The following is a 26,666-nucleotide window of genomic DNA, read 5'->3' on the forward strand; positions in this document are numbered from 1 at the left end:
TCAGTCTTTTAAAAACACTCTTAGAAAGCTTTGCCATCTTTTCTCTACAGATTTTATAACCTTAGATCCAGAACTCCTGTAATCAAATAAAATAGCTTTCATATGTAAGTTCTGCGCAGAATGTTCATTTGAAGATTAGGGAGTTTGGTAGCTTCACTGGATTAACATAGAGTAAGTCTGACTAGTGAAATATTGCCCATTCACTCTGACCATCTGAGTATATTTTTGCCATCTGAAAGTTTAAAGTTTTGGAAAGTGTTTAAGAAGAATGATTCTTGCACTTCCATTCTATCATAGGTTACATTAACATGCTCTTGTTTTCATAAGCACAGTAAATGACTCTTTGCACCATTTTGTAAGGGCTTGGATTCTGTGGACCAAATACTAACTCCATGTCAGTGCAAAACCTGACCCTGACGACTGGACCAGGATCACAAACATTGGTGCCAATGCAAATGTTTAGGATTAATAACCTAAGAGTTGTGTTCCAGAAGCCAAACGTTTAAACCAAAAGGCCACTCTCTTCCCATTTTTCATGCATGCTATAACTAGAGCAGCCTGATCACTTGCTAAGTGTTGCCAGGGCACCTTGATTGTTCATCTTATATTGCTATTATTTTAAAATGTTTGATTGTACAAAAGTCCTACTACTGATAACTATATGATAATTGAAGAATGTCCAATTTAAAGCAGGCAGATTTAAGATGAAGAAAAATCTGCACCATTACATTAAGTTAATTTTAAAAGTAGAGACGAGGTTCTGTTTAATATTTTAGCACTTTCCTCCAAATTAATGGGACTTGATTCCAACTGCCCACACACTGATGAGGCCTGTGTCATTCAAGGACATGTAGCAAAATCTTTGACACTCCCTGCATTCTTTCACAATGTAGCTTGTATCCAGTATTTCTTTTCTTAATACACAGTGCACATTTTGGACAGAAGGGGGTGCACTTTTCCATGCCACTTTTTGTCCTCTACTACTCACTGCATAAGTTTAAAAAAAAAAACTGCAGTGTTTCTGCACTCTTCTCAAAAACGGAAAAAAAAGTTTCTTCACCCATCTTACTATTCAGTGCGTGCCTCGCAGACAAGGTTACCCCAGAGCAGCTCTGTAATCCTTCACTGAAATAGGCTTTATTGATTGCTCTGGTCTATTGTTCCCTTTTCAAGTCCCCCAAGTTCAAGTTCATCCTGGTGTTACATCATGTCTGGTTGCTAAGAGCAACCAGACAGACCCAGACGTGACTATCATTAGCAAGAAACACTCTGCTCTCCTCCCACCAACCTTCCAGTGGCTCTGACGTAGCAGGCCCACTGCAAACACATTGAAGTATTTATTCAGCCTAATTTATGACCTACCCAACAAGCAAGACCCCCACTCCAAAACCCAATGCTGTTGTATATTTAATTAATCAGCCTCTTTCTGGCACTTGGGAAAGTTAGACAAAGGGCTAATTATTGTGTTGCACTCCCCACACTTTTCTTTTTAGTGTTGGGGAGGGAGAGCTGAATATTTGCATGGGAAAGAAAACTTGCAAGGCTAATGCCAGTCACAGCCTCTCCCAATAAACACCTTTCTCCTACTCTCCTGCCCTACTGACATTTCATGAAATACTTTAGCTGCTTAAGGGAATTAGAAAAAAAAAAGTGATGCGAATGTAACTCCTTCAGAGTTGGTATTCAGTAACACAAATCAACTCATGACATGTTTAAATTTAAATGCTAACCACACACTCTGAGAGTTACTTTAAAGGTTAGTTTTTAATCAATAGAAGTTGCTGACTCTGGAGTTTTGAACTGCGCAGTGCAGCTCTTGCGCCTTTGTCTAAGCCTTAAGGCTTTCAAACTTTTTTTAAAAAAAGATGATTTTAGCAATGATTTGCAGACAGAGTGCTATTGTGTTCTTGATGATCAACATGTCAATATAGGAGTACAGTTACCCTGAACAGGGGGTGTCAATATGACTCCTGCACACACTGCTCCGTTCCTGTACAAAATAAAACGTTAACCCTTTCCTGTCCACTAGGAAACTTTAAAGCTGGTTTGCAGAGATTGGATTATATACATTCAAGTGGACACCAAGCAACCTCCAAGATTAAAATGCCCAAATGGGTTGGTGTTTGTATGTTTGATATTTTCACACAACCATCATGAAGAAATCTTTACTTTCCAAAATAAACCAGTTTACATATACCCTTGTTCTGAGGTAGCTTTTTTAAATTTTATTTTTTTAATTCACAGCATCTCTGAGAAAAAGTACATATGCAGTAATTCTTCTATCGATGTATTGTCGAAGGCTTTCACGGCCGGAGAACGATGGTTGTTGGGGGTTTTCCGGGCTGTATTGCCGTGGTCTTGGCATTGTAGTTCCTGACGTTTCGCCAGCAGCTGTGGCTGGCATCTTCAGAGGTGTAGCACCAAAAGACAGAGATCTCTCACAACTCTTAGGTTATTAATCCAAAAGACACTGAGAGATCTCTGTCTTTTGGTGCTACACCTCTGAAGATGCCAGCCACAGCTGCTGGCGAAACGTCAGGAACTACAATGCCAAGACCACGGCAATACAGCCCGGAAAACCCCCAACAACCATAATTCTTCTATCGTTTAAGCTTCTATGTCTAAATCCTTTCATTCAGACATGACCATTTATTTTTCTATTGCACTGAACAGTCAAATTTAGATAAACTTGGAATTATAGTAGAGAATTTGAACACAATATGGAAAGAAAAATACATGACGTTCATAGGCATACATGCCACCCCCAAGTATGAGTACATTATGTCTATTTCTATGAAGAAGCATCTATGCTGATGCAATGTTTAGCTTGTTGATTACTGCTTGTAACAAGAATATTAAGACTTATTAACCATTATGCCTGGACCATTTTATTTTCCTCTTATGTTCTCTAATCTAAACTTCTGTACCAGCTAGTCACCAGAAATGTTTCTGCTAAGTTTTAAAATGGCTTGTGTTATACCAACCTGTTACAACTGTGTATTTGATACTAAAGCAACAATCATTTATCTGTGGTCTCTATTTTTTAAAACATATTGCTTTAGGAAGTGGATACAGATTCACAAGACTGAATAGTATCAGTTATGTAAAATCACTGCCATAGATTCGCTATTGCTATTACAATTCTATATCAACATAAATGGATTTCACTGTCCTTTCCCTAGCACTCAAGGTGAAACTTCAAAAAGAATTCTGCAGTCCGGTACAAGATCTTTCCTTTCTCCAGTCAAATGAAGAAGTAATCTCATCAGGTTGAAAAGTGCTGACTAAGGATTTAATAAAGTGCCTGCAGATGTGTGTCATCTCTAAGGTATTCAACTCATGTAATGCAAAACAGTTCCACACTGAATGTGCTTATAAAATTCCATTTAACCATTGCTGAGCTCTGTTTTAATGTTCTCGGAGGAGCATTATCACACTCCCCCCCCCGCCTTAATTTACAGCACAATGAAAGTTGAGGCTCTGTATTGCTAGTATCCTAAAATCCTCACAGTAGTAAGGTTTTATGAACCATAAACAACATATACTTGACTGAATCCTAAACAGGAAGTCTGAAATGACAATTATATTACTTCAAGAATGCCAATCTATAGCTAAAGCTAGCTGCGGAATGTTTTTTTTAAAAAATGTTCCGGTAATTCTGCCATGGTATCCAAACAACTGCTAAGTGCACTAGTCCTGAAGTTTAGAATACCTTAAAGAGAACTGCAATATTTATTCTTTAGTATTAAATTTGACTGTACTGGCAGTTCAGAAATAGGCCAAAATGTCTGTTGTTTTATATTTGGTTCTGAAGCAGTATATATTCAAACCCAGCCCAGCCTAGTTCAAAAGATTTCCCAGTAAATAATATTTTAGACAAAACAAACAACAGTGGTAAGTTGATGAGAGTTAAAACTTCTTTTCTTAAAAAAGTGAAACAACAGTCCACAAGGGCAAAAGTTTAATATTGCAGAAGGATGTTACTAATGTGGAATCCAGAACTGGGTATGACAGTTGGCTTGCTTCTCAAAACAAAGTAGGTTATTTAAGGACATTAATACATTAAAAACTCCTCTGACAAATTCCATAGAATAGCTTTTATTTTACCCAATGCAGTGATGACTAAGGCCTTTAAAAAAAAACCCCAACTTTTAAAATTGTCCCTTCCCCTTTAATAATATAATAATAATATTCAATTTATATACTGCCCTTCAGGACAACTTAACACCCACTCAGAGTAGTTTAAAAAGTATGTCATTATTATCCCCACGGCAATCACCCTGTGAGGTGGGTGGGGCTGACCAGGGGCGGAGCTAGGGTTTGCCGCGCTTGCGATTGGCCGGCCAAGCGCCCCCCCCCGCGCGCACGAGCACGCGCGCACCTGCCTGCGTGATGGCGTCATGCGTGACGTCATCACGGGAGCGCACGCACCGCCGCCAGACCGATCGCTGCAGCAGGCAGCCTCCGAGCTCTCCCGCTTGGTTGCCTCCGCCGCAGCAAATGCCTGCCCGCGGTGGCTGCGCTCGGCCGGGGGCTTGTGCTGGTGGCGGCGGCGGCGCGGGGTGGGAGGAATAGGAGGCTTCTGCTTTGGGGGGGCGCGCTCTTGCCCCCCGCGCCTCTTCCAGCGCTCCCTCCAGCACCCCGCGCCTGCGGCCACCGCCTACCTGGCCTCAATAGGCGCGCCGCCCCTGGGGCTGAGAGAGCTCCGGAGACCCAGCTGGCTTCAAGTGAAGGATCAAACCCGGTTCTCAAGATTAGAGTCCCACACTCTTAACCACTACACCAAACTGGGTCTCATAACAATATTGTGATACGGATTTGGCTTACAGATGCCAACACTGGGTAGACATTTCATGGCAGAAACCAGGTTTCCCCTAGCCAAGCATGAGACCACAGACCTTATATATCTGTTGCTCCAGGAGCTGTAACTGAGAAACTACAAGAAGACTGACACTACAAAAGTCTAAAATCTACACATTTATGGAAGTGGCAATGCAGTTTTTAGTTTAGTGTTGTGCCTGGTAAGGAATAATTGCCTCCAGGCAATCTGTTGAGTGGGGGAAAAACTAGCTGTGGCCAGTATACCACTACTCAAGGGAGTGTGGTTATTTCACACTCTTTTTAACTTTAAAGGGCTAACATTTATTTATTTACTTTAAACATTTATAAGCTCACCTGGGACCCAAGGTGGACAACAGATTAAACAGAGCAATATAATCTGTAAAAAACAGAATATGCATTAAAATATCCTTTGATATATGACACAGGTCCCTTAGATAAGGACATAACTGACTTTAGCTAAAGTATGACATACATCAGATTCTTTTCCATGTGAAAAACAAAGTCTTCCTTCTCCCTCTGGAATGGCAAGTAGGCAACATAACAGTACAAACGTGACAAATCTCTTGGACAGATTATTGGGCCATGCAATGTCCCCCCTTAAAGAGTTGATCTTGATTTGGAAGCTGAAATAAAACTTCTTGATCCCATGTATAAAAGAGAATAAACTGGAATTATTTTATATTTCTGCCTTACCTCCTCCTCCTCTGATTGCACAAGTTGTTGCTTATCTTAATCTAATCCAATGCTGATTAGGTTGGATAGATGTTCAAATATACAATGCAGTACTTCCACCCAGGAAATGTATATCTAAATCCTTAGTATAAGGAGCCTGGCGGGAACCACGATTATCACATGGATGGTTCTTGAGGTAACTTTTACAAGAAAGAACTAGCATTTCAAAGCAACACTCTAATGATTTTAAATTACAGTGCAAGAGCCATGGTCAAATACCTAGTTAATAAATGTATAGCAAGGGGATATGCAGTTCCTAGATTAATCATAGCTGGCTAGTATTTTTGCAACATTTCCTTTAGATGACAAACGTAGGCACAGTCCTATGGAACTGTTGTCACCTGAAGTCATTTAAGAATTCTCTGGGCTGACGCACTCTTCAGACTGGACTGGTTTGCCAGTGCCATCAAGTTCAATGGACTCAGAAATATGTAACTGGTTAGGATCGCACTGTGAGAGTGCTGAGGTTGAGCATGACTTATGTATATTTCAGTACCAGCACAACAACTCTTAGCTTTTATGTAGTAGTACATATCCACAAAATCATGATTTGCTTTAAGAGATATTTTAACTCTTTCAACTTTGCATACCTTCACAAATTGAAACTGGATTCCTTGTAAATTGAAACTGGACTCCTTGTACTGTTAAAATCTTTTTTTTTTAAACACACAACAACAACAACAGTTGAGCTGAAACTAGGGGAAAAAATTACGGAGGCATGCTATATATTTTGTATTGCAAGCCCAACACTGAAAATCTCTGTAAGGTTTACATGCCAAGCAGAAGCAACCAAAGTGGCTTCAGGCATACCAAAGACTTGCTTTTCTTTTCAATGGTAATTTGTGGGATACTATGGGAAATGTTATATTTTATATCAAGTATCAGAGAGTAAATTGTGATAATTCTGTGGCCATTGCTAATGCTATAAGATAATGAAATATAGTATCTCCAAATGGTTACAATGTACTTCCAGCAGAATGCCTCTTTTTCTAATGTCTGTTGTATAAACTCCACTTAAATCTTCTATTCTATTCAAGTGCAGATGTATCATCATTGTGCCATTTAGCTATAAGCAATAAATGGACATTTCAAGTTACTGTTTGATGAGTGGAGTTCCGTTCATAATTTTTAGGATCCAACCCATAGACACTAAAAATATGTAATGAATGCTTCTGGTAAAAGCATTTACTGAAAGAACTAACTAGACATCCGAATGGCCAAGAAACCATTTGCATGTTTCAGTAGGGATGAAGTGGGGAAAAGAGATTGAAAAGTCTGGTCTTGGATGTATTCATGGTTAAATTTACAAAAAGCATTTGTTGTGGTCACTCTTTATTTCTCATCATAACAGGATACAGGTGCATCTGAAGAAGAATCTGGTCAGTAACCTAATAGGGGAGGCAACCACTCTTCCTAAATATTTCCCTTTATTCCACAGGAATGCATTTCCCTTTCATTCCCTGAACTTATATTGCATCTATCTGATGAGATTAGAATGAAAATCATGCAAAGGGAAAATTAAGAAAGAAGTTAAAAGAAGAAGTGTATCTGTTGGCTGTCTTAATCAGAGTTAGGAAACACAGAATATTGGAAGTGAAAATCTTCTTGAAAACTTTGTTCAGAAAAAACATATACACACTTTGAAGTAAGACATTAGACAGTCATGGCAAACTATATTGAATTATATACTATAACTCTAAGATAAGGACTTTAACCTATTGATCATTAAAGATAAAAACACATGCTCACTACACGGTGAAAATGACATGAGCTCTGTTTTTATATTAAGAAACTGAATGCTAATATTTAAGCCTTATCCCTTACCTCTCTGTTTGTCTACCCAGTCACTACTGATGATGGTTTTTCCTCTTCATCTGGCTAGAGGAGTTTATATAATCTATAGGTAGATAAATCATTGCGCTGTGAGTATGTCACAAACTCTCTATTTTTATATTATTGTCTCTAGCACACCAGTGCATTGAATATTGTTATGTTAGTCCTGCTTCTTCCTGTAGCTCACCTGCCAGATCTCCACCTCCAGTCATTGGTAAACAGACTACCCCATTGCCAGGTGAGTGGAGGAAGTGGCAGCACTTCCATCTCAAGCACTTAGCAGTGGGGCACTTTATTTCCCAGTGGTGATCAGCACAGTAATGCAAGACTGATATATTGAGCCCGCTTGCAGGGAGGGCAGAATACAAATTTGAAATAAATAAAAATATCAAGTGTGCAGTTCACTGGTGTGCTAGAAATTAACAGAATATTCACAGCACAGACAGATCTTTTATATATGGCATAGACCTTCAGCCTAATACTACTTAGTAATGCATCTCCTGGGACAGCATGTTTTGGTTACAACCACTTTGGATCCTTTTATTCTAATTCTGTCCAAATTCACCAACATTCTAATGCAGCAATTACTGCTTCTGGTTTCAGAATTCTAAGCATTCAGCAAATCTGGCTATTCCCAGAACTTCCCTGACAGTAGAGTATAACTCCATTGTTTGAAACTTGAAGAATGAATGGAAGGTTAGTTGAATTGTAAAATAATGACATTTACTATAATACTGAATAAATCTATCATGGGAAAGGCTTGAAATATAATCATGGTAAGCAGATAAAACTTAAGACTTACATTATATCTACAGGGGGAAAAATCACCCTCTTCTAACTACAAAATAAAATAATTTCACAGTGTGTGTGTATAGATAGAAAAATAGACATATAGACAGGACTTTATTTTTAATCATTTTAAAATAAGCCCTTTGTAAGGTAATTAATTTTATTTATTACCAAGCATATGTTAAGTAAATGTCCTCAACTTTCGTGCCACACATTTGAAGCCAAACACAATAAACTTCAGATCTTTTTTCTAGTTAAAAAAGGCTAAAGAATTGAAAAAGTAGTCAACCAAACAAGAGAAAGAAACAATCCTATTTTGGTTTTGTTATAGGACGGCATACTACATAGATCAGAGGCTTTTAAAAAATACAAACCCCCACTGTACACAAAGCACAGGAAAATGCCAGGAAAAAAGAAAAAAAAAACCCTAAAAGCAGCTTAGGATGTGTTAACTCTGCCATTCTGTCAGCTTAAAGAGTATTTTATGCTTGATCAACAGCTCCCTTTATTAGACTATTCTTTCATTCATTCAAGACATCAAAGAAGTGAGCCACCAGTGTACCTGATCTACTTGAAGAACTAGTAAGGGTGTTTTAAAGAAATGGGGATATTGGGAGCCAGACACCCCTGTGGACAAGCTAGTTCAAAGGGAATATTTCAACAATGATTACATTTTGTAAATCTTTTTTCCCACCAAAGACAGCTTATTTCCTGCTTTTTCATGAAAAATAGGTTCTACCCATTAAAGTGAGCCCACAGTATGGAAGTTACTTGAGGACTGAAGTACAGAAAAGGGATTAAGTGGGAGGCAAGATGAAATCTTTCAGAGACCTCCAAAGCATTGCTTGCTATTTGTTACTCAGCATAAAGTTTTCCTTACTGGAATACAAAAATTTCATTTCTTCTACTTGTAGGCTACTTTCAAACACATACAAAAAGTAGCCTTTACCCTGGTGTTCTGAACATTATAACTTGGTGTTGTAAAAATCTATTAATTTAAACCACAAAATTTCAGGTTATGACTTTAAAAGTTCGCACTGGTCTAATACAACAAGAATTCAAACTTCATACAGGGATGTCACATGACACTTTGCACAGGCTTGTCTTCACATACGTAAGTTTGCACGTTAGAGCAACCTTGCTGAAACATTCATGAAAACTCTTGTTTGAAGAAGATCTAGAAATGCAACGTAACTAAGAAAAAATATGGGAGATCTTCAAAAGACTCAGTGAAACAGAACATCTGCATTGGGCCCAATCTACATACTACCTTACATGCAGACTGTAAATTCAACCTATACGGAAGGGAAGCTGATTCAAGTTGATGGTAGGAGACTCCAATACATGGAAGATACTCCATGGGACTAGAACATTGACTAAATACTTAGCGGAAGACTTGCTAAACTGGATTGCGTCCATCAATCACTCATGCAACTTTGAAGACACATTTATTTTTGAAATCATTTATTTAAAATGACCAACACTTGATTTGATCTGAAGAAGCATGTCATAATAATACCTGTAGTGTATATACATTACTTTTGTATTTGTGTCTGGGCGGGAAAGGGATCTCCAAAGTTTGTGTAGGAAAATGTACCAGGGACTGCTCCTTTAACAGCTGACTGGCAGCATATCCCCATTGAGGTTTGGAGGAGTGGGGCTCAGAGATGCTCCCTGATCTCATGTGGACTGCTCTCCTCTTGAGAGGTAGAGACCAACATGCATTAATTGTAGTAGCATTGCCTTCAACAGGGATTGGGAGGAGGCCAAGTGATGAGTATCCTAGCTACCTTCTCCAGGCTGTACAGGATAGAAGCTGGTGAGATGAGGAGGAACCAGGTGCACTCAATCCCCCTTCATCTGAGGAGATCTAGGGCCAAAGTGACCAATATAGCAGAGGTGGGACCCCCTCACACACATACATTTCTTAATTCTAATGGTAAATTCATGCTTATGCAGCAATTGTATGTTGCTATCTATACACATAAATAGGGAGGGGAAATGCACATCTCCAAACATGATCAGTTATCATTGTTCAGTGTATATTCGTCACGTTCTGGGTTTTCAGAGACGTATCTTCCCCCTTTATGCAAGTTTGGGCTATAAAACAACATTTCTCTCTTTCTGTTTATTAACACCAGTGTTGCAGAGGTACTATACTCCTAGCAACATGGTCTTGCACTATACCCAGCAGTTCTTTCTGTCCATTTCCACTAGAATGCATTTAAAAGTTCAAGTTCAGATTTAAACTAAATAAAATTCTCCTTGGGAGTCTAGAGCCAGCCTTCATTTACATGTGATCTCTCTGAACTTCTCTTGTGCTAGCTTGCTCTGTTTCCAGGGCCCACCAAAGGAATGTTCTGCAGTTAGAGCCTGCAGAGCTTTCTCAGGCATTTGAGACCCAGAGGCACAAGTTTCAAACTGCAGTATTAAAAGTTTCCACAAGACTGAAGCAGGGATGGAAAAAAGCTAAACAATATCTTCTTAATTATTTGCATATAGCATTACAGTTAAAGTGCTGCTTTTCTTTTTTAAAAAGGGGACATAATTTATTCTAACAGCACAGAGAGTAATAGCAGCCGGCATATGCTTTCACCACAGTCTAACTCTCTTTGTTCTTCGTTGCACTTTCCACTCTTGTTGCTTTTGCAAAATCCTTTGCTTGTAAGCTCTCAAGACAGTACTTGCAGTCTGAACCACAGAATGGGCTCCTGAGGCAAGCTAACTAATGCATGCTGGTACATCTATGCCTAAAACAAGTAAAATACAAGTATTATTTTAGCCATAAGTGTCATATATACAGCATGTATACCTTCATCATCCAGATGCATCAGAGCTGTCTGGGCCTCTGCCTTGTTATGCTCAGGACAGGGAAAAATGTTAACAGCCCATTGTTTTGGGCCTAAAGGAGAGCTAAAAACATTAAATAGTAACAGATAACAGTCCCCTTTCCTAAACTACAAGCTTCTGCAAAAAAAAAAAAAAGTAGACTCTTACTGGAATTATCTGTTTTGCTGTACTTCTCAGGATAAAGACCACTGACTTCTCTGAAGGAATGGGGAAATTTTATTCTTATATGATGTTGAGCAATGTAGATTCAAGTAGAGTTTATTGTTGTCCAAGTATAGCTGTCTAAATACAATGATACTGAACAAGGCAGTGATCTTCCCAGACCCATCTTAAGCCCGGGAAGTATAAAGGACCTCTTGAGTTGCAAGCATGTGAATTTGGAAGTGACACTACTGATACCTGACAGGAAGAGGAGGAATGAGACTTTCTGAGCCTGCCCGTGCTAAAAAAGATTTCTCTTCAACACTGAGTGACATCAGGGGAGATGCTGTGGCTCAGTGGTAGAGCATCTGCTCGGCATGCAGAAGTTTTCAGGTTCAATCTCTGGCATCTCCAGTTTAAAGGATCAGGTGATGTGAAAGCCTTCCACCTGAGAACCTAGAGTGCCACTGCCAGTCTGAGTAAATAATGCTGAGGAGGCAATGCTTGGTGGACTAATGGTCTGATTCTGTATAAGGCAGCTTCTCATGAGTTTGCTGTCCAGCTGCTTCTCTCAATTAAAGCATGAACCTTAGCAGCAGGCTTTTTGACAAAGCAATTAAAAATGGTGTCTCTATAAAGACTCATAACCCAGTAAATGGAAGTCTTTGACCTCCCTGAGAGTCCTGACTCATGGGCTGAATGTGTGTGTGTTATGTGCCGTCAAGTCATTTCCGACCTATGGCGACCCTATGAATGAAAGACCTCCAAAACATTCTATCTCTAACAGACCTACTCAGATCCTGCAAACTGGAGAGTGTGGCTTCTTTTATTGGGCTGAGTACCACATATAAAGTATGTTGATGTTGGTGGCACTAACTTTAATTACTAGTTTGGAGATTTGATTCAAGAGTTTCTAATTATTTGATTTCTAAGATGATGTTGTGGCCCATTCAGGGCACAGTAACATTGAGGGCTCCTCAGGAGAAGAGGACTCAGGGGAAGAGAAGCCCAGGATAGCCAGCCCTGAATCAGGAACCAGCAAGCAGACTGATGAGCTACAGGTTCATCAGGACCAATAGCCAGAAGCTGATGCAGAGCAACCAACACCCTCCAGCCAGGAAGCAACAACAGGTGGAACTCAGTTGATCATTCCCAGCCCTCCAGCATTGCCCATACCCTTTGAGCACAAGTGACGAAGGCAAAGAGCAAGCCTGCAGAAGAGACAGCAAAGCGCACACCTCCTGGCCCAATGTCAGCTGCTTGCTGATAGCAATGAGGAGTAGCCCCAGGATCACTCCAAGCAGCTGGCTGTAATCCCAGCCCTCTGGTACCAAGCTTTAAAACCCAGCCAAGACAGACCATCAAGCATGGAAGCAACAAGTTGCCACCCTTCTAACTCTAGCAGTGGGTCCTGCTTTGTTTCCTGCGACTCCTGATCTTGTATTTTGGACTGCCCCTTGGACCAGGCTACCACTGGCTTTTTGGATGCACTTCTGACCTAGGACTAGGGACACAGCCTGCACTGTCCCTGCCTGGCACCTGACTGATGTGTAATGGCGCTTCTGTTGGCATACAAGGGGAGAGTGATTTCTGCCCATCCATCCCCCCCCCTATTGAATCCACTGTGCAGCCCATACTGTTATTGACGGTCCTTGATCCCCAGAAGAAGAGTTTCAGGTACTCAGTTGTCTACTGCAGGAGAGTAATGTGGGGAAGTTCCGTATCACCAGCTTCACTCCACTAGCAGTGATTTGGATTTGTGTATTTTCAGACAACAAGACACATTATCACATCAAAAGTTACATTCTTATGGACATACGTAAAATGTTTTAAGCATGCCTGACTGGCTGTAGCTCATGGTTTAGTCTACACTCAGAAGCAAACTGAATGCAGGGCTAAACTTCTTTAATTCACTGGACCTTATAATGTTTAGTGAACTGAAGAAGTTTAGCCCTGCACATCAGGGATAAAATTATTCTACATACACAAAAGTGTTGTTTTTTGAGTGTGAATTCAAAACCAAGTGTGGAACTGTAAGTAGAAATTAACATTCGGGAAAATGGAAAGAGAATGGAGGGAAAGCTGTATGATATCAAGTCCTAGTATGGATGTACTAGAAACTGATGTGTACTCCCTGCCTTCCCTTCCTCACGTGTTAATTTCTCCTACAACTCCTATAACAGGCTTTGAATTTACCATGGATATGTTCCTAAACTCACACTGAGAACCTGATTAAAATGTATTTAGCAGGGTATGTTGGTTTATCTAGGTTAAGATTAGAAATAGGCACACATAACAACATTGTATAAGGGAAATTTCTGCAAACAAGGCACAGGACCAGGGGATGATCCACATAATCCTGAGCCCTGGCCACTATACCTTGACTTTGGATCTATTATTATGTTTCTACTGAGTTTAAAAGAAGTATAGCAGGATTTGAGTTCAGTGGCACCTTAGAAACCAACAAGGTTTTCTGGGTATAGGTTTTGGAGAATCAAAGCTCCCTTCAGATAAGAGAAGTATGGCAGTAAAACAAGATGCCAGGGATGCTGGCCATTTTACATTCAGATTATATGAGAAGCTGATGGTTGCGGCAGCTATAATGAGATTAGCAGCTCAAAAGGGTACAATGTATCATGGAGTCCAATACTGAGAACCGCTGGTTTTAAATTGTCCTGGAAGAGAAAAAGGTTCATCACACAGATTAATTAGAGTATCAAAAAGGCAGACATGCCCTATTTCCCCCATAACTATTTCGCAGAGGAGCTGTCTCTAGTCTACATGACTGCAAGGATGCTTCATGACAAACAATCTTGGATTTTTAAATGGTTTAATGCAGAACTGTGAGAACATTCCCATTTTCATTGCAGGATAAAAAAAGAAAGATCTAGTTTTTTACCAGATTCCTAGCTCCTTCATTTACAGTTGGTGAACAAACGAATGTGATTAGATAATATTAATGTGTAAATTATTTCTGTTAAGTAATCTTAAACATGTACTCTAAAGGGTTGAATTATAGTATGATTCCACTTGGCCCCAAAATTAACTTTTACTTTTTCCCACTGCTTCTGTTTAGATCAAGGCCGAATTCTGTTTGGATCCTGGCCTAATTACAATTAGGCCTGGCTTATACAGTTTCTGGGTCCAATATTTTCTTAGATTTGAATAGACAGCAACATATGCAGTGATGACTCAAGCCATGTCTCACATTACACTGCAGAAATCCTCTGGTAGGGACAGAAACCAAGAAATGATAAATTGAGAGGACTGTGTTGCTGAGGACCACAATCAAGGTTATTCCTACTATGTTAGTCCCGGTTATGCATGGATGTGAAAGCTAGCCAGTGAAGAAAGCTGATAGGAAGAATATTGACTAATTCGAAATATGGTGCTGGAGAAGAATTTTACAGATGACACGGATGGCTAGAAAGCCAAATAAGTGGCTTCTAGATCAAATCAAGTCTGAATTCTCCATAGAAACTAAAATTATGAAACTGAGGCTACAGTACATTGGTCACATCATGAGAAGACAAGACTCTCTGGAAAAGTCAATAATGCTGGGAAAAGTGGAAGGCAGCAGGAAAAGAGGAAGACTCCAAATGAGATGGCTTGACTCGATAAAGGAAGACACAGCCTCCAGTTTGCAAGATCTGAGCAAGGCTGTTAACAACAGGACATTTTGTAGGTTATTAATTCATAGGATTGCCATAAATCAGAAGCGAATTGACAACACATACACGTATATGGATAGAAATGTCTAGATACAGCCACTACAATTGTCCTTGGTACTAAAGGGCACTGTGAGTTGAAGATCTGGAAAAAGACAAAAAATATAGACAGTACTGAGGTTCATGATGCATCGTCATCCATGATGGACAATTTAAGTCAATGCAGTACTCCCGGCCGGCGGTAACAGCCGCTCTGGCTGGGGGCTATATTTTGCCCTTCCGAAAGAAGGAAGAGGCAGTAGCGGTGCTTTCCCCTGTATACGGGGATCTGCGCGAGGGGAAATATGAGTGGGTCGGTGACCACCCTTGGCATATTCCCATTGGTGGGGATTGAGGTCTGTCAGGAGCGGCTGGCTGCTGTACGGCCCAGTTGTGAGGTCAGAGGCCCTGGTGGGGAATCCCTGGACAAGCCGGTCCCCCCCTGCAGCTGTATGGCCAAGTGGGGGAGCTTTAAGGGGATGAACCACTTAGCCAGGCTGGCTGGGCCCCAGCCATACCATGGATGGCTCACACCCAGGGCTGTTGGGGGTCACCCATACAGGTCAGGGCGGAGGTCCTGGAGTGACCTCAGGGCCTGACCTGTACCGCTAGTTAGGCCCTTGCTGAGTTGACAAATAGGTTTTTACAATTTAATAAAGCGGCCCTTTAACCCACAACACTTGTGTCTGCCTCTTCATTCCGACTGGGAGGGCAATGACGATTCACAACAAACATTTGAATGAAGAAACATCAAATGAGGAAGAACACTGACTACTGTCCATTTTAAATGATTTGAAACATATTATCAAAACTTATAGTCAAAATACTGATATAGCATTACAAACTTATGAACAGACATAGAAAGGAGGAAAGATACTTTTATTATTGCTGTGTTCTAATATTGTGCAGTGTAGCAAGCAAAATGAATTCATAAATAATCACAATATAAGTAGCTTTAATTATATTGTGTCAGTGTTGCTTCTGGTCCTCACTGCTATGGTGCTGTGGTTGAAACAGACCCCCACATCCAGTGTCTATTTAATTTTCAAATCTTACGATTTTGAAACACAAGTTATTCAATAGCTTAAAGCAAAGTTTGATTTTTTGGTATCAGAGCTATTAGTTATCTAGATAGATACATGATGCAGTTATTAAGAGAATGGAGTCTGCATGGTCACAGAAACTGCAGCATAACACACACTTAAGCCCTGTGTTAAGGGATGTGAAAAACAGCAAGCGAACACAGTATTGCAGGCACAGAGGATTGAATCAGAAAAAATTTAGATGAGTCAGTTCAACTGAAATCCAGAAACTGGCAGTACTATGCATGTTCATTCAGAAATAAGTACTATTTTATTCACTTCCACGTAAGTGTTCTAAGGATGGCAAGTTTAAGCAGTGAACTCTGTAGTTATATTCCATGAAATTTAGGCATGCACAATTTCCTCTGGACTGAGCCCACAAATGTCATTTGGACAAAGAGAACAGGCAATCAGCTGGCTCATTATTTGTTGCTAGTGTTATTTTTATCCTAAAATAGCTGTTTTACTGTGCAATCCTAAGGGGGCAGGGTAGTGGAAAGTGCACAGGGGGAGAACTAAGACTTGAGCAGGTGCAAATGGCACTTACGTGGACATAACCTCCTCTTTGCCGGTGCCTGCCCAAGGCCTGTTACCATGGCCAGGCCACTACTGGTGGGCACACTTGGCAGCTGGGCAAAGGCATAAGAGAGGCACAAGCTCCTGTGCCGGTGCTGGAGGGGGCGGGGCAGGGGGAGGGCTGCAAGTTAATTGGCTTCCTAAGCTACCCCTGGCTAGGGAGTGCCCCCTGCCGCAGTAGCGTTACGCCACAAAAAAGAAGGCGTAGCCCACAGACGCCCATTGAACAGGAAAACTCGGGCCCTGCTCCCCATGCTCAGCCCTGCCTCCACAGCCCAAACGGGGTATAGGGTGGTGACTACCACAGGGACCAATTCGAGTACACTTGTGGGTTGGGTGAGTCCTCCTCCCCGTGCCCAATCACCTGCCCACGCACCCTACATAACCTCCGGCTGCACTGCTCATGAACTCAGGTAAGTGGGTGGTGGCCAGAGGCTCTGCTCGGCAGCCTCCTGCCGCGGGGACGTATGTGTGCGAGGCAGGAGAGTGGGTACTCATGGTGGCGGGTCATCATGAGTGCACTGGGAGGACTCAGTGGAAAATTGAGAGCACTTTGCACTCGCTCAAGGGAAGTTGTTTGGCAGATTACTTGGCAAAAAAGGACTCATTAATGAATTACTGAATCCTAAAAGCTACTATATACCTAAAAGCACATATACCTGACAGCTATGGGAGTAAACTCTTGCTACAGGATTTTAATGAATACAAAGCACAGTAGGGAACACCTGTCACACTAGCCAAGTATAGGTTATTACTGTACCAACACAGCCTTCCCATGAAATTATACACTTTTACAGGTCTGGGATACTATATATTCTAAAATGTTCAAGTGTGTGTGTATTCATTGGATGGGTTCAACATAGTATCCTCCTCAAAGATTGACAGTGGACCATCAACATAAGCAATTAGGAATGTGAATTAATAATACTCATAACCATCCATTACAGGATGACCAACCCCTCTGATCAATAAATGAGATCAATATTTTCAATGATATGCCTGCTATCATGTAGCACCTTAACTGCTGCAATTAATAATTGAGCTGATTAACTTAAGTGAAGTACTCTCCATTATGTAAACACATAAAGATCTATAATATAGGGGGAAAGAGGAAGGTAAAGAAAGAACAAATCATCATTTAAATTTTTTTTTTAATGTGGACATGTTCTTGCTTTCCATTCTGCTCTTGTAACAATTACTGTACTAGCCTCTCTGACAGAGTCAATAAATCGATTGGGATCTGATGCAGCAGCAAGCCAGGCTAATCCAATACACCATTATCTGGAGTAAAGGTTGGCAGGGAGGGGTGAAAGTAGAAAGTAGGAAATCAGAAAAGTGAAATATGGGCAGCAGCAGAGGATACAAGACTCCTGTCTAGGCTCAACTGAAAATGTTTGGTATGCATCTGTGTATATTTGAAACGACTGGCAGCTGCATTAGAGAGATGATTAAACAGAACACATACTAGTGGCATCTAGCAACCCCATATTCCTTAAATTGATCACAGCAATCTGCAGTTCAGGGTGGATCACTATCTTAATGTAAACACTTAAGCTACATGACTCACAAAACAAAAAACTTTCATAAGGAATGTGCATTGAGTTTCAGATTTTTCTTTGATATACAGCTTTGAAGAAAAAATCTCACTGAGCTGCCATCCCACAAATTTCGTTATTTTAAAAATAAACCAATATTTTAGTAGCCCATTATTTATTTCTGGTTTTTAAAAGTATAAATGCCTTTCATGGCAATCCTATCCATGAATAATGCTAACCTAACAATGATAGGATCAGAACAACACCAGCAGTACTAACTGGTCTATTTGGAAGTCCCATTTTATTCAAAATGTTGTTATGATTGCATTGCTAGTCCCTTATGATGTTGTAAATGGAAGAGATGGGTGTGTGCTATGGCAGGAGCAAACGAGTGTCCATCTTAGTCCTAATTTTATCCTATTTCAGGGGAAAATGCCAGTTCTACCAGCAAACAGTTACTAATTATATTACCAATGAACCCAATGGAGAGATAACTATAACTGCTTCCACCTACATCACTCACACAGCTACAACAGAGCAAAGGATTCCAACCATGTAGGATAGTCAATTATAGCATACAACCACAGTATATAAACCTGTGATGAGATACTCATAAATCAGGTGATAGGACATGTGGTACTTTAATCTGGACTAATGCCATATGGGGAGGGACAATTGTTGCTCATAAAACACAGCATTCAGGCAAGGTCACAATATGCAACAGTAAAGGCAACAGAGAGCACATATGTAGCACTACCACCATTTTGCTTCTATCTCTTTTCTAGTCCTTATGAATCAATGACAACCTCAGTCTTCTCTGACACTCAAACTTTGGCTTGGTCTAGATGAAACAGAGTTCTGTTTTCATGTGGTATGTCCGTCCGTCCGTCCGTCCGTCCGTCCATCCATCCATCCATTTTACTGCACTTATATTCTGCTCTCCTTGTAAAATAGGCTCAGAGCAATATAAAACAAGTCAGCATGATAGATAAAAACAATTCCAATGAGTAAAACACAGCAGCATTCAAATTTCACAATCCTTTGACATCCAAACCCGTCGGGTGGGAGGTGAGCTGTTAGATGTTGTACAGACCACGGAGAGTGTCCCCCCCGGTAGGTGGCTGATGGGGGGGTCCACTCACCTCAACCGCCATACACCTGACAGAACACCTCAGTCTTACAGGCCTGGCAAAAGGATAATCAATCTTGCTGGGCCTGAGTTTACATAGACAGATTTCCACCAGGCTGGTGCCAGGGCTGAAAAGGCCCTGGCCCTGGTGGAGGCAAGACGAACCTCCCTGGGGCCAGGAACTACCAGCAGATGTTGGTCTGTTGAATGAAGGGCCCTCCTGGAAACATATGGTGAGATGCCAATCCCAGTCCACTTCAACAACTTTCACCCTACTATCAACCTGAGCCTGGACCACTCTACACAACAGGTACACTTCCTGGACACCACTGTACAACTACATAATGGATGGATATATATCTGACCAGTTTCTTTTTGCCCTCCATGCATCTGACGAAGAGAACTGTGATTCTCGAAAGCGTATGCTACAATAAAATTGGTTAGTCTTAAAGGTGCTACTGGACTCTTTTTGATTATTGACAGGGAGGCATCCAAGGTCATGCCTACACTCCTCACCACCTGCACTGGCACAAGAGGTGCTCCATCAAGGGCTGGGAGTTGGATCTCAGAGTCTGAGAGCCCTTGACTCAGGTGCAGGACCTCCATCTTTGTAGTATTCAGCTTCAGTTGGCTATGCTTCAATCATCCAGTCATGGCCTCTAAAGCCCTGGCCAAGCTATCTGGAGCAGAGTTCGGTCACCCATCCATCAACAGATAAAGTTGAGTGTCATCAGCATACTGGTAACAAGCCAACCCGAAACTCCGCACCAGCTGGACAAGGGGCCCATATAGATGTTGAATAACATTGGGGACAGTATCCCCTGTTGTGAAATGCCACACACTATGGAGTGGCGAGGCAATAACTGCTCCCCCAGTGCCACCCTGTGTTCCTGACCGTGGAGGAAGGAGACCAGCCACTACAAGGTGGTCAACCGTGATCAACCGTAATATCAGCAGCGCTGACCCACCTCAGTCCAGGTGCCTGCAGAGATTGTCTGTGAGGGCGACCTTCTCCGTCCTGTGGTCAGGACTGAAGAGGAGTCATCCAGGAACACCTGTAGTTGCTCCGCCACCATCTGCTCAATCACCTTACCCAGAAAAGGGTGGTGCGAAACTGGGCAGTAACAGGATGGGTCGGTATGGTCTTAGAAAGATCACCATATGCATTTAATATGCTTAGTTATTAGATTAGAGCTACTTAGTAAGAAAGAAACTCTGTGTAGTCCATTGACATCATATTTGCTTATTTGCCAATTTTCACAATCAGACACATTTACAGTGCCTTTCTCTCCTCCTTTTAATGAAGAGAGAGATACAAAATTAAAATGTAGTGCAACTGGATTCAGAACTGTATCTGTTCCTGTTGCAAATAAATCTCTCACTCAGAGAACATCAAAAGGTGAAAGTATGAAGCAGTGGATTCCTCAGTGAGCCAAATTCCCGGCCTGGCATGTGGGGAAGGCATTGAAATCTCTCTTCATTGGAATTACCAGTTTCTGAATTGTTTGGCTAATAGCCACTTAGAAGAAAAGGCTGCATTATGAGAACACATTTCTTTTGAATCTTCATTCTTATGGTAGGCATAGTCTGTTTATGAGAAACATGCTTTTCAAAGATTGACTTATCATTGCAAGTAAAATTCAATTCCCTGCTTCTGCAGAAGGCTACTGGGAAAAAATAAAGATGTTGTGACTTTAATTATTTAATTATGAAGAGAGAATAACCAATTTATTTTCAAAATCAAGTTACTTATCCTAACATACTGTCAAGCAGAGTGGGAAGAAAAATATGCTATGGTAATTTAAAAGGACATCCTGTTTCTCTTAATGTATTGGGTTATGGGTATATGACCAGACTCATAGTAAAATGTGAACTAGGAGCGCTGCTTTAAAAAACTTTCATTTACTTGGCATTGTGAGGGAATGCTTCAAAAGGGGAAAAGGAGTTTCTAGTTTCCTTCCTGCTCAGTTTTCACCACTGGGAATGGTGGTGGGGCACTTTCATTCCTTTTCTCTGACTCCATGTGTCCTTCCTAGGGCACATGGAGCTCGAGAATAGAAGTGAAAAGCTCCACTGCTGCCATTTCTGCTGGCAAAAACCAGACAGGAGGGATAATGGAAGCTCCTTTTCTCCCTTTGCAAGGTGCTGTTTAACGGGAGTTCCCCCCATGTACACCTGATTGCAAGTTGGGATGTGTACCTGTGACTGGACATATCAGATGTATTGTGCACCCTGGTCCTCAGTCAGAAATCAGGCTAGCCCCAATCTATTTGAAATGAAGCAAGAGAAAAATTGAAAGAAGAAAAAAGAAGAAAGAAGAAGAAAAAGTGCAAGAAAAAAGTTTCAGAACTCCCACTATATTTTCAAAGATGTGTCCAAATATCTAGAAAAAAATTCCTCAGATTTATGAAGTACTTGTTTATGGTGCTCTCAAACTTTGACTTAGTGATCACACTACATTTAAAAAATAACATTAAACAATCCCTACACAAAATATAAGAACTGAAGAGCCATGCTGGATCAGGCCAAAGGCCCATCTAGTCCAGCACTCTATTCACACAGCAGCTGATGAGCTGTCTCTAGGACGCCTACAAGGAGGACAACTGCAACATGATAGAAACGCTGGCTACAGGAGTACTCGTTATAGATCTGGGAATGGTATAAAGTCCGTAAGACAAGATACAACACTGTTCAAAACATTATAAAACTGAGAATGTTCTAGATCATACTGCTGTTCATGATGAACTTACTGAAGAGGCGCATATAAATCAATAATGTCTTGGAGGAGCTCATGCCCTGAGGAAAGCCATAACCAAGTCATTTAGGGAACTAATAATTCCAGAGTCATTTCCGTCTGAGCTGTCATCAAGGAGCTATACCGCAGCCAATGTAATGCATTCCTTAGTATATATAACATAGGGGAAGGAGAACTGAAGGAGAACGGAATATTTTCAGTGGATGACCATCTACACTTTATATTATTTCCTTTTCTGATAAGACAACACTTGTACAGAATTGTAAAAAACCTTTAAAAAAACAGGATACAGTACATGGGTCATCACCTTCTAAAGAGTGAAAAATCTGACAGAAAATGAACAGCAATATTTTCTGGAAGAAGGATATTTCCATTTTGAATTTTACATGCTAGAAATTTTAAATCTCTAATTGTCACATTATTATTTGATACGTTTCAGAGGTATGATAAAAAGGAGGTCTCACTTATGAGATTTTAATTTTTTTTAACCTGAAATGATAGAATGTTAACATTTTAAATTTAAAAAGGAAAAGGTCATGTTTAGACCTTGAAAATGCCGTTAGTATATGACTATGGTTTGCTGTTAGAGAATATAAAACAAGAACATGGACTCTTTGGATTATTGTGCCTATCTTTAAACTATTATACAATTAATATTAAAAATAAAGCTAAATATTAACAAATTAAATCATCTCCCCCGATTACTTCACTTTAAGACATCTGGAATGAATTAACTAAGACCATTTACTCAAGAGAAATGTGCATCATCTATGTTATAATGCTGTGTACATTTCCATTTTTTTGTGATTGTTGAGAAGTGAAAAGGGTAATATTTATTTACTTTGCTGAGCTCTTACTTTGCATTTGCTCACAAAGAGAAGGAAAGTAACTCTATGAATGCTAATAATTGTAATCCTAAGAGAACAAAATAAATGGGACTTAGTTTTGAGTAAATATAGCTTGGTATTGGCTGTTAACTGAAGTTGCCCACAGTTGTTACGTTTTCCCCTGCCCTTCTTCCACAGATCTCAGGGTGCCTTTTTATCATCTCAGTAACTCCAGGAGGTAGATGAGGCTGAATGACAGTGACTGACACAATGTCTGGCAGTGAGCTTCCTAGCTCACCTGGGCTTTTGCAGTTAACACACTGGCTCTCTACAGTTCAAATCTATGCTTAACTGAATACAAGGCTGCTTTCTTCCAAATAAGCAACTTTTCAGTAACTGCAGCATTAACCTTCTTGCTTTAACACATGTCTTTCCCCCTTTTCTCTTTCTACATAAATATAATGTCTAAAGCCACAAAAGGGCTCATCATGGTTTAAATGCTTTTAAAAGCATAGGAAAACTTTTCTTGTATGTCTGTTAAACTGGAGGTACTTCAAGGGAAGCTTAACTGCAGAAAGCAGAAAAGTCTGCAGCTTAACCAATGCATACGGACCCCAAAGAGTTAAAATATTCTCCAAGTTGCTGTTGTACTTTCTTTGACCTTGTTCAGTGCAGAGAAGGCTTGAAATCCAACACAGTTTAACCAATTCTATCTGTGAAGCTATAAAGTAAAAGCCTTTACCGAAGAGTGAAAAAGGAGAAGTCAGCAAGAAAGCATACAGTGCTCTCACAGTCCAAGTCTAGGAAAATATTGATTTCATTACTGAGGGTAAGTTCACACAGTCTGAGAATGTAATATAACTTATAGTTTTCTGTGTGATAAACTGAGGCTATTATGTGATTTCTTGTTTGTGAAAAGCCCTTTCTAAGTCCAGCTATCATGACCATTCTTTCCAATTGTATTATCTCATTACAAGCTGAAGACACAGTAAGATGGAGTAACTCACGGTAACAGATCTGTGGTAATACCTTTACACAAACCAAGTATCATCCAATGGCTGTCATTTGTAACATGGGCTACTTGAAACACAACCGCATGGACACTGACCCAATATATTCACATGAAGCAGCTTGACATGTGGTCCAAGTGATTTTCATTACATAATCACAAGGAAGGGGAAAGGACAGAGAAGGCATTTTTCAGTATTGTGGTGAAAACCATCAAACCTGCATAACATGCTGCTTTACATAAGCAATGTTCCATGCTAAAGCAACAGATCAAGGCTCCATCATGTCAGTGAATGTACAACCAAAACAAATCTTATCAGGTATGTGTAACAAGCAAACACAGTTAGAATGCTATTTACATGCATGCCCTTAAAGTATTGTAGGTGACATTTATGTGCTATCTAGTTGCAGTTTATGGAAGAGGAACACAGTTATAGTCCTGCCCTAGATCTTGACATTAAATTAATGTTTTTATATTCATTGCCAAATGATAATACTGCATGTTCTTGACCTTTCAAATATTGTACTGTAACAACAAAAATATTATAAATAAAAGCTATAGTTGCCCTGAAACACAAGTTCCCCTTGCTAATGCCTTCTCTTCTCATGACTGTGGGATATTAACTATGGCTTTAATATTGTTCAACATCTGGCTCAAATTAGCTGCTAACAAAACTGCCAACAACTATTTTCTTAATTGACATTTGGGAATTTGAAGGGCCTAGAATAAGCCAATTCAAAAAGTGTCCTTGTTTGAGTGGGATACATTTTTTGATCAAGCTTCTGATTCAAGTACATACAACAAATATCAGCACAGGGTAAGGTTACCACAACATCACAAAGGTTAAGTTAGTATGGATTGCACTGAGGATGCTATTGGTGGTTTTTCACTTTTATGTTCCATTTGACATTGGAAACTAAAGATTTAGATTTTGAGAGTCTCTCACTCTGCTCATTAACTTTGATGCAATTTTCTGTTCTTCAGCTAAGGAGAGAAATTTGCTTAATCCTACAAAACAGTTGCACCTGCCCCTTCCTGTTCTCCCCCATAGTCTCCTGAGACCTTCAAAACATTGATGCTGGAGGATGCAGGACCTATGTGGCCCAGGGTGGTGAAGTAAGAAATAGACACTGCTCTTGCAACAGTAGACTTCCTTGCACAGCGTAACAGAATGAGAAAAACAGTTTCACCTACATTCCTCACTGCAGCCCCAAGAGCCCTGTGACTTCATATTTTTGAGGTCACAGGGGGGCTACCTGAGGGGGAAGATGGAACGCAAGAAAGAATAATGTTATGAACATCCTACACTTACCCTTCATATAATCTAAAACACTGCCTGTAGTTCATCAATGGTTTGCTCTAACATTTAGAAACTCTCACTTAGACACTACAGAATTTTAAACTAGTATCGTCACTCAAGAAAGAGGTTTTTGAAATAACTTTAGGTAGCTCTCTTAAACAAGTCGATTTCCAGCATCAAATAGCACCTACATTTTTAGTAAAGGGAAAGAACATAGAAAACACTCTTCTACAAAACATTGGTGTATGCATATCTTAAATACTATGTACAATTCTGATTGTTCTACTTCAAGCAAAATGTAACGTAACTGAGGGCTGAACTGGGTGTGACCATGACCCCAGGTCACTCCACCACTTTAAAGCCTAATATAGGTGATTTAAAAGTTCTACAAGGGTCTGATGGATTGGGACTGCAGCATGGTGGGACAAGGTGCTCTTGTCCCCTCCCCGCACACACTCCCTTTCAAGTGCCAAAACAGCTGCTCTGTGTCTGTGTGTGGCCATTTTGGCACTTGAAAGGGCATGCAGGAAGAAACATGAGTGCCTAGTCCTGCTCCATTGTGGGTGCAATCAGCATTGGGCCCTTGCAGCATTTTTAAATTGCCCACATTAAGCTTCAAAATGGTGGCAGCATTCCCATCATGTCTAGTTTGGCCCTGACAAAGAAAAAAACGGCCCAGAGAATGATCTGAAAGTACATGTCATATTTCTAACAATGAAGCTAAGCAGGTCAAGCTGAACGGTGCCTAAATAGAGTCTGACGGGGAGCCATGAAACTAAGCACTAATCTTTTGGAATCTAGGGTTGGGTATGAACATATTCAGGCAAATGCTAAAAGAGGTTAGAACAATGCAGTACAAAAAAAAGGCAGTTATAGAAATATACGAATAGCACGAATTGTGTAGAAAAAGAGTTTATTGGTATTTGGGAATTTGAAATACCCTGGAAGAAGCATATTAGACTGGTCCTAGCCTAAGAGGAATAAAAATATTTGATCAAGTTTCTGATACAGTTATAAAAAATGAATGTGTGTGCCAGCGTGAAACTGGTATTTCTCTAGATAGAATTGAATATAAACACAGTAAACCAGTTGTGTGAAATGACAACCACAAATACAAATGATCTTGTGGTAACATGAGCTGCATAAAGAAATCCACAAACCTTACTGCATTCCCAATTAAATGAAGCCTTACATCAAGTCCTATAGGCAAGCTGGCAGGAGTAGGTGCTTTACGATCTGGCAGCTCTTATTCCCTACAGTAGTCAAACTTTACACTTGTATGGGTGAGATTAGAAAATACCAGAAGCTACTCTTCAAGAGAAATTTTGATATATTTGTGGTATGTTTTTATTGCTGCACAAATGTAACAGCAGCTGCAACATAGATGGTTAGAAAAGTTACTTGTGCTTTCTCTGTGGTGGAAACACTACAATGTTGTTACATACAGAACCCCCACAACTGTCCTTTGGACCTTGTGACTCCAAGAGAACTTCCCCTAGTCAAATCAAGAAACCTCCTCTCCTTTTCTAAAAATATCACTCCAAGGTGCACATGGAGCG

At 40.4% G+C, this 26,666-nt stretch overlaps 1 protein-coding gene across 2 annotated transcripts in view; it reads right to left on the reverse strand.

Moving 5' to 3' along the window:
* NFIA (nuclear factor I A) overlaps positions 1-26,666 on the reverse strand; it is a 448,502-nt gene that overhangs the window by 9,511 nt on the left and 412,325 nt on the right. The window lies entirely within an intron of this gene.

This window comes from Eublepharis macularius, chromosome 5, assembly GCF_028583425.1.
Source record: "Eublepharis macularius isolate TG4126 chromosome 5, MPM_Emac_v1.0, whole genome shotgun sequence".
Lineage (NCBI taxonomy): Eukaryota > Metazoa > Chordata > Lepidosauria > Squamata > Eublepharidae > Eublepharis > Eublepharis macularius.